The sequence below is a fragment of the Sciurus carolinensis genome, chromosome 6 (genome assembly GCF_902686445.1).
Source record: "Sciurus carolinensis chromosome 6, mSciCar1.2, whole genome shotgun sequence".
Classification (NCBI taxonomy): domain Eukaryota; kingdom Metazoa; phylum Chordata; class Mammalia; order Rodentia; family Sciuridae; genus Sciurus; species Sciurus carolinensis.
Genome location: NC_062218.1, coordinates 138046468 through 138055993, shown reverse-complemented (window position 1 = coordinate 138055993; position 9526 = coordinate 138046468).

Here is a 9526-nt window from a genome sequence, read left to right as displayed (position 1 = left end):
TTCTTTAGCAGTTTGACTATAAAGTGCCCAGATGTGGTTCTCTTTGTACTTACTCTACTTGGAAATATTGTTTTCCTTTTCTGATTAACTTTTTGAATTTGAACATTGATCTCTTTTGTTGGTTTTGGGAACTTCTCTTCTAATATTGCCCTTTTCTTGTCTCATCTCCTTACAGAACGCCAGTTACATATACATTAGTCTGTTTAATGATGTCCCACAAGTTTACTATTCTCTTCCCTGTTTTTCCTTTTCTTTTATTTCTATCTGTGTGCTTCAGTTTGGATATTTTCTGGTTCACTTACTCTATCTTCTGCTGTGTATGGTCTGCTGTTAAATATGTATATTTAATTCTTTATTTCAGATATTATATTTAGTTCTCTATTTCCACTTGCAATTCTTTATGTAAATAATCTAGCTTTTCATTTGTTTTGTCCTTTTCCTCTAGTTTTTGACATTTAAATTATAACTATTTGAAGTCCCTCATTTCTGAAACATATCTAGTTTCATTGTTTGCCTTTTCTCTTGAATTTCAGTCATTCTTGTCTTGTTTTTAGCATTATGCATAATTCTCTATTGGATGAAACACATTTTGGATGAAAAATTGGGAAGACTCTGGGTGATGGTATTAATGCCAGTCTTGGAGACCAGGAATGGGTTCTCATTCCCCAGTGTTGAAGACTAAACACCCTAGAAATGCAGAGGTAAGTGTAGAAAGCAAGTTTTATTTCAGAAAAGAGACAGAACAGACTTCTCAGAAGAGAAGGGGGCCTGAAGCTTGGTGTCCTGGCGCCCAACTTGGTGCGCAGGAGCACAGAGGGCAATGATTAGCGACACATTGTACAGGAAGTGCAATCCCAGAGGTTAACTGTTAGCAACCTATTCTCTTTTCTTTGATAACCAGCCCTCATCCTCTTTCATTACCTACAATGACTGCCAGACCTTCGCTCCCAGTCTCAGTTTGCTGAAGAATGTGACATATCCTGTCCACTCAGGCCAGGTGGGGCTGCAGGCAGATTGCTTTTTGGCAAGGAAAGCATGTGGGGAGTCAGTAAAGCGGGTCCATTTTATAGAATTATTCTCTTAACTTCATGTTCCCACCAGCCTCATCTATTGGTCCCCTTACAGTATCTTCACCCAGAAAGAGAAGACGGGTTATCTTCTGGAAGTCACCAAAGGAGCACCTAACTCCTGTCAAATTGACTTGGTTTGGGCTGTGTTTAGGCTGATATAGTTCATTTTTGTCTTAGAACATAATTTACTCCTGGGACATGGCCCTCTCTCCTGGGGTGTGGCCCTTCTCAGAACTCAACTGGAAACTTATGTGTTTACCAAGGCTTCCCCAGCTTCATAGAACTTGAATTCCAATTTGTCACCCCAGCACTTTGTGACTGAAATCTGCTCAGTTCTGCTATTTAAACCCTGTCTTAAAAAAATAAAATAAAATAAAAAGGTCTGGGAATGTGATTCAGGGGTTAAGCTCCCCAGGGTTCAATCCCTGGTACCAAAAACAAAACAAAATAAAAACAAAAAACAAAACAAAACAAAAAAAGTAGGCCAATATCTAATTAAAATAATTTATGCATGTATAATTTTATCAAAATGGATTCTACTGTCATGTATAACTAAAAAGAACCAATAAAAATAAATAAGTAAAAGTAGGTCAATAAATTCAGAGTAATGTGTATGTAATTACTGGGTTCTTTCTCTGTGGTCTCCTCCTTTTTGGAATTTCCCCCTTAAGTTCCAGACCCTTTGACATCCCTGAACTCCAACTCTGTATCCTCAGTCTCATAGGACTGGTGCTTTCTGCTTGGCCCTTATTCCTCACACAACAATGTGTGAAAAGCATCTAGGGAAAAAAAGGGGAAAAAAAGGGTAAGTGTGGAACTTGTTATGTGTTATTTCTTTTTCTCAAGGATCCTAAACCCCAGTTCTTACCTGTATTGGTTGTTCTCCAGTCCCTTCGAATAGTTGTTTTATATATTTTGTCTAACTTTTACAATTGCCTTTGGTGAGTGGATTAGCCTGACACATCATGGCCAGAACTTGAGGTTTTCTTTAGTCCAATTCTGATGCCAAGTTAGAAAGAGCTGGAGTCGGGTAGGCCCAACTGACCTGGCTGCTTTCAGCTGAAGCTCAGACTCTTAGATACTTATTACATAAGATCCACATCCTGAATTAGGTTTTGTTGTTTTTCTTTTCCTTTCTTCTTTTTTAAAACATTGCTTATTTATTGTTTATGCAGTCCTGTGGATTGTATCCAGAGCCTTGCACATGCTAGACAAGCACTCTATCCCTCAGCTACATCCCTAGCATCTTTCTATTTTGAGACAGGGTCTCACTAAGTTGCTCAGGCTGGTCTCAAACTGTGATTCTCTTGCCTTCAGCCTCCAGGGGTAACTAGGATTACATGTGCCACTGTGCCAAGCTCCTTTCTTCTTCTAATTTTTAACTTTTCTTAGGTTCCAACCAAGACAGAGTGGTAATAAACTTACTCTCTCTATAAGCAACTATAAGCTGGATAAAATATTTGTACTAACTGACCATGGGCATTAGACATCAGATAACTTTCATCCTTGAGAGAAGGGAAATGCACAAGGTGAACTCCACATCCACCAATGTTCTTTGCCTGGGACACTTTCCAAAATATGGTAGAAGGAAGTGGAGCCCATGCAGACAGCAATAGTCTCACTGAGTGGAGGAAACAGAGATCAGAAATAGAGGAAGCTTAGGCAGCTGAAATCCATGGGGTAAGGTATCAAAGAGGAGGGAACTACCCAGAGAAGGAGTTCTAGAAAGCTACACGGTGGTCCTCTTAAAGTTCTGTTTAAGTTGCACAAGTGAAGGGAAAGATACCATGAGAGCTGGCAGATAGAAACTTCTCTGAGTCTGTGAACTACATGGGGATTCCAGAAGTCACACCATGTTGACCCCTGTTCTGATCAGACAGAGTGAAAAGACCTTTCTGAACACCCTGAAGATTTAATCAAAACTTTAGAAAGCCCACACTTAAGAACAGAGCTACTTATACCCTATAATATGCACCACTTTTAGACCTGCCCTAATAGAGCCTCAAACCAAACCTCAACAGTATCTGATTGAGCCTTGAGTAAATTTACTGCCTAATGAAATAAACATTCTTTAAAGAAGACCACAAAATCCAGACTCATAACAATGAAGTTTTCACAATTTCCATCATACAGTCAAAAATTACCAGACATATGAAGAAGAGGTAAAATATGATCCATAAGCAGGAGAAAATAATCACAGAGGTAACACAAATATTGGAATTAGCAAATGAGAACTTTAAAATAGTTATCATAAATGTATTCGAGAATTTTAAATCACAAATGAACATCATAAATGACCAAACGAGCTACCTCAGCAGTGAAATGAAAACTATAAACCACGGCTAAATGGAAATTATAGGATGGAAAAACACATACATAGTGAAATTTTTACTAGAATACTTATAAGCAGAGAGAACGCTACAGGAAAAAAAAATCAGTTAAGCCAAAAGGAACCATCTAAATGAAAGTATAGGAAGAAGACTGAAAAAAACAAACAGTAACAATGAAGTGAGTGCAATCTAATATACACAAAATTGAAGTCCCAAAAGGGAGAAATTGAGACATAATAACACTAACAATAATAATAATAATGTGTTTTTACATAGTGACTGAAATTCTAAATTTGATTTTTTTTTTTTTTTTTTTTTTTTTTTTTTTTTTTTTTTTTGCAGTGCTGGGGATCAAACCCAGGGCCTTGTGCATGCGAGGCAAGCACTCTACCAACAGAGCTATACCCCCAGCCCCTCTAAATTTGATTTTTGAAAAAATGAACTCACACCAGGCATGGTGGCACATACCTATAATCCCAGCAACTTGGGAGGCTGAGGCAGGAGGATGCCAAGTTCAAAGCCAGCATCAGCAACTTATGGAGGCCCTAAGCAACTCAGTGGAGACCCTGTCTGTAAATAAAATATAAAAAAAGGCTGTGGATGTGGTTTGTTGTTTTAAGTACCCCTGGGTTCAATCCCTAGTATATTAAAAAGAAAAAATTAACTCACCATCCCCAAGAAGCTTGCAATATAAAACTCTAAGCAGGATAAAAACAAAGGAAACCACATTCCAGCACATTATAGTCAAATATCTTAACACTAAAGAGAACATCTTAAAAGCAATGAGAAAACAAAGACATATTACATAAGAGAACAATGATAAGAATTACCATTTATTTCTCACCAGGAGTAATGCAAGCCGGAAAATAATGGATGAATAATATTAAATACTAAGTTTGTTAGTTTGTTGTGAGGAAAAAAAAAGAAGTCAATGTTGTATTCTATTTTTTTTCAGTGTTTTATTCTATATCCAAGGAAATTATCTTTAAAAAGGGAACACAAAATGAAGATTTTTTTTAAAATTAAAAAATGTAGAGAGAATTCATCATCACCAGTAGATCTTCCATACTAGAAATGTTAAAGGAAGTTCTTAGGGCTAATGGAAAATGATATCTGATGGGAATTCATTTGTAAACAAAGGAACAAAGACTAAAAGTAAATATAAAAAATATATAGAAGATAGGTTTTTTTGTTTCTCAAAATATTTAAAAGGTAATTGACTGTCTAAAGCAAAAATAATTACCATTTTTGAAGGAGTTTATAACACACATAGAGGGAAATGCAGACTCTAGCACAAACAAGAGAGTGATAAATGGAAGTATATTATTATTTAGATCTTAAATTATATGAGGTGACATTTATCCTTTTCTTGACTTTATTTTCTTCTTTATTTTCTTCATTTTTCTAGTTACCAATATAATACAAATTTGTTCATATGAAATTAAAACACTACAGAAATATGTAACCTAGGAAAAGGAAATGTTCCGAAATATCATCCCCAGAAAAAACTATCAACAGTTTGCAGCACAGTTCTCTTGTGTTTTTCATCTATGCGTAAAAGGAAAACATTTGAAGTATTTATCTTGATGAAATAGATGTTTCTCATCCCACGATTATAAAAATATTTATCCATATTTTTATCAGCCCTTTTCTTGAGTTTAAATAAATGACTAGTTTATGAAAACATTTACATTGCAAAAATTGAAATAGATCATGAATCCTCTTGGAAGGCATTTTATAGTGTGGAAAGTCGTATAACATACAGGATTATAGCCTTGTCTTTTAAATAACTAACAAATTGCTCCCACATGATTTACTGAATAATCTTTACCCTTTATCCCTGAATTAAGTTGTTTCTGAATCGCATGCTATGGGTTCTTTTATTCCACTGATATATTTATTTTTCTTATGCTATCACATGCTTAATTATTTTAGATCTATTGCATATAAGATTCGATGACTATAGAACAAATCTCATCTTTAAGTCTTTTATTAAGATATTCGATTTTTCTTCCATATTTACTTTTTTAATTGATCTTTAGAATCATCTTGTTGGTTTCTCCTATTCAAATAAATTGATTGGAATTACATTGAATTGACAGTTAACAAATTTAGAATTTTAAGCTTTCCTTCTGTTTTTGGTGCTAGGAATCCAACCCAGGGACTTCTGTAGGCTAGGCAAACACTCTACCAACTGAACTATGTCCACAGCCCAAATGTTAAGTTTTCTAGGAACATGGCATATGCTACCATTTATTTTGCCTTCTTTTAAATCTATCCTACTTGTATAGGCCTTTGATGTGCACTAAATTCACTTCTAGATATTTTTATATTTTACTGTTATTGTAAATGGTAAATTGTGCTTTGTTTTTTGTGCCATCAGGGATGGAAACCAGGGCCTCACGCATGCTGAGTGAGAACTACAACTGAGCTATACCCCCAGACCTCATAAAATGTTTTAATTACATTTTTAATAACTCATGACTTAACACTTTTAAAAGCTATTAAACTCTACATACATATATAATTCTATCTTGTTCTTCTCTGGCTGGATCTCCCTATTAGTCATAATAGTTTTTTGATCGATTCTCTTGAATGTTAAGAAATCATTAACATACACAAATAATGATCGTTTTGCCTCTTTCTATAATTTATTGCTTATTTCCTTCACTAATCCCTTATTTCTTCTTCTCACCTAGTTTGGACATCCAGAGCTAACACTGAACAATAATAGTAAAAGAGACATTGAATTTTTACATTAAGTGGAATTTTCTAGACTGTTAGGTCCAATACTGGCATTTAGTTTTTGAAGTACATTCTCTAAAATGTTAAGAACATTTTCTTTTCTTCAGTTTTGAGGGTGAATGGCTAATGAATTGTATCAAATGCCTTTTGATATGATCAACAATTCATTTCTTTTTGTCTAATATTTAGTCATTGTGTTCTATAATGTTGAAGGGCTGGGGATGCAGCTCAGTAGTAGAGCACTTGCCTAGCACACACAAGGCCCTGGGTTTGATCCAGCACCATACATACACCCAAAGATTTCATAATGTTAAAATGTCAAGACAAGTTTATAACTCCAGAAAAAAAAAATCCTTAAGTTGTTAACAGTGCTTTGGCATACTATGGAAGCCAGTTTGCTATATTTACCAATAGATGGATCTGCCATTTTCTTAAAGGGGCTGTTATTGGTGTTTGGATAACGGATCTTCACAGGGCATTATGGAAGAGCTCCATTTCTCTCTGGCTCCGGAACACCATGGTTCTCAGAATGCTGTGCTTTTTCTCTGAGCCAATAATACTTCATGCTTCAAAGCTGAATGTCACAGCTCTTTGTTGTTAACTTGTCTTAATCCTAGATACAGCTACTTCTCAGGGCCTGTTGGTCTCAGTGTGCTGGGCAGGGACCTTTCCAACATTCATTGCATCTCAAACCCAGACCTGCCATTTTCTCTTCTTCTTCCTGAGATGAGACAGCTTCTAGTTTAACTCTCAGCACATAAAAGCTCTCCTTTTACATTCTCTTGGAGGAATCTGACTCCTCAAGTAGTAAAAGCACAGTCCCATTATTTCTTGGGCAAGTCTATCTTCCCATTAGTATGGTGAACTCACAGGGAGCAAACAATTGACCTGGCATCCTCTTGGTGGGAGCTTAATGCTTTTGCCATTGCGGGTGGGATTGAGAGATGCAGAGTGTGAGAATTTCAGCCCAATCCACTTTGAGACCTCTGTTTCCCACATCCCACTGTTGAGCCCAGGTCTGCACAGCTATGGACCTAGCTTTGGGAGAAGAAGTGGGAAAGGATTGTGAAGAATCTTGGGAGCCAAGTAAATAGCCACCCAGGACATGAGGATGACTCATGGGCTTGCTCCAGTCCATTCTCCAGTGGGCCACCAGCAGCCTCAGCCCAGCTTCACCCTCACAGGCCTGAATCTGGCTTTTCCTGCTCTAATCCCCATGGCCCCCTGCACCTGGATTCCCAGACCTCTGGGCCAGCTGGCAGCTGCTAGACTCTAGAAGCATGACTCTGCCCCACTCTCCCAGCAACAAGAGCATCCAGACTCACACCAGGTGGCCACAGTTGGGGTGTCCAGTGGCCAGGCCTGGAGGTGAGATCAGCCTTGCACAGTCCCTGCCAGCATGTGACTCAGTCACCACTGGGCAGCAAAAGGGAATCACTGGGCAGAGCACTTCACCAAGATCAATCATTGAATAAAGGAGTTGGTGCTGCAGGGAAGGAGGCCACCTATAAAAGTTAAAAAAGATGGGGCTGGGAAGGTGGGCTGAAGACAGGCCAATGCTAGACTCCTGTGGAACACTTCACTACTTCTACCAATCTGTATCACAGTCCCCATAACCCTTCAGGAGCAGGGAACAGAAGCCTGATCTATTCCAATGAGAAAATCATAGGCAGTGTATTTTGGATATGCATCACAAAGATTTAATTGTGCCTGGATCAGTGTGGCACATGTCTGTAATCCCAATGACTCTGGAAGATGAGATGGGAGAATTCCAAGTTCGAGGTCAGCTTGGGTAACTTTATGAGAACATGTCTCAAATAAATTTTTTTATTTTTTTATTTTATGGTAGAGCATCCTGGGTTCAATCCCCAATGCCACAAAAAAAAAAAAAAAAAAAAAAGGACTTAATTGTTCCGCACTCAGATCTAAAACAGTGCCCAGAACACACAAGGATCTCACTACCATCTGTTGAATAAATGAACAAAGTATAAATATCATGCTCCATAACTTTTGTAATACTCTTTTTGCATTCTTCCATTTTATTTTACTGAGAGCTGGACTTCTCCAGCCATCTGAATAGCCCTAGTGGTCAGCTCTAGTGATCAGGAGGAGGAGGAGGGAGAGTATCCATGCCTGAGACCAGAGTGTCCTGGCCAGGCACTGCTGAGTGTGTCTGTGGATGTGTGCACTGGGGCAGGGTCATAGCGGTGCCAGGAGTCCAGGCCCAGCAGACCTATGAGTGACGTGTGAGAAGCCTCAGGGACTGCGGCCCTCTTCGTCATCCTAGCACTTTTGGTAGAGCCCCATCTGTGCTTCATAGCAGTGTCGCTCTCTCTCCTGGGCTGAGAGGGGAAGGATTCTGAACCCTTGCTTTCATCTGGGAATGGTGATGGTCAGGCCAGGGCCAAGAACATCCAGGGCATAGAATAAGCACATGTCCCAGCTGCTCCCCTATCCCTCTGCTGCTCTGCCTGGAGGAACTGGTTTGTAAAAGGATGCACTTTCTCCTCACAGAGGTAAGCATGGCTGGGCTGAGGAAAACCTCCCACCGCCAGGGGAAATGGCAAAACTACCAGCTCCTGGGTTGGGCCTCTCTCCAGGGTTTATAGGTAGATTTGAAACATTAGATGCTGGGGGAGGCTGGGAGATCTTGGGAGGACTGCCTGTACTCTTTGGTCTGAATGAGAAGTGGGAGGATGAAAGGACAGGGGTCTCCTGGAGGCGGGGGAAAGGCCATGGTGCTTTTGTAAGCTGCCTTCCTGAGGCCCCAGTTGCACAACACTCCCTTACGTGGGCCTTACTGCCACTGCCCACAGCCTGTTCTGTCACCTCCTTGTCTGGGCTGAGCTAAGCCACCTCTGGCTCTCCCACCTGTCTGCTGGCTCCCTGCTGCATGAGGCCACTCCTTCCAACACCCTTCTACTCCCAGGCCTCAGGGCCAGGGCCTCCCTGGGCTCAGCTGGGTAAACCTGTCCCCACCCTGCCACCTGGCAGTCCCTTTGTTGGGTCCCAGAGCAGACTGGTTTTCTCTGTGAAAGCAGAGACAGAGCAGGTCTGACAGGGGTGCTGCTGGGCACTGCAGTTATGGCTGAGGCACATTCAGTCCCTGGCGCAAGCAGCATGGCATGAGGTACTCACGTAGGACCTAAGCCCTAGATCTACCTCTTGAAATGGTGTGAGCTTGGGGTGGTCACTCACCCCGCCTCTGGGCTGAGTTTCCTGAAGAGAATTGTGTTTGCTTTTGTATCTGCCCTGGAATCTGGCTCAGAGCCAGTAACTAGGCCCCAGTTGGCAGAATCAGCTTTGTTCCTGTTTGGATCCTGGGAGACTGGCTCCCTTCAGAGCCTCCAGCATCTCAGCCCTTAGGAAGATGCCAACCCT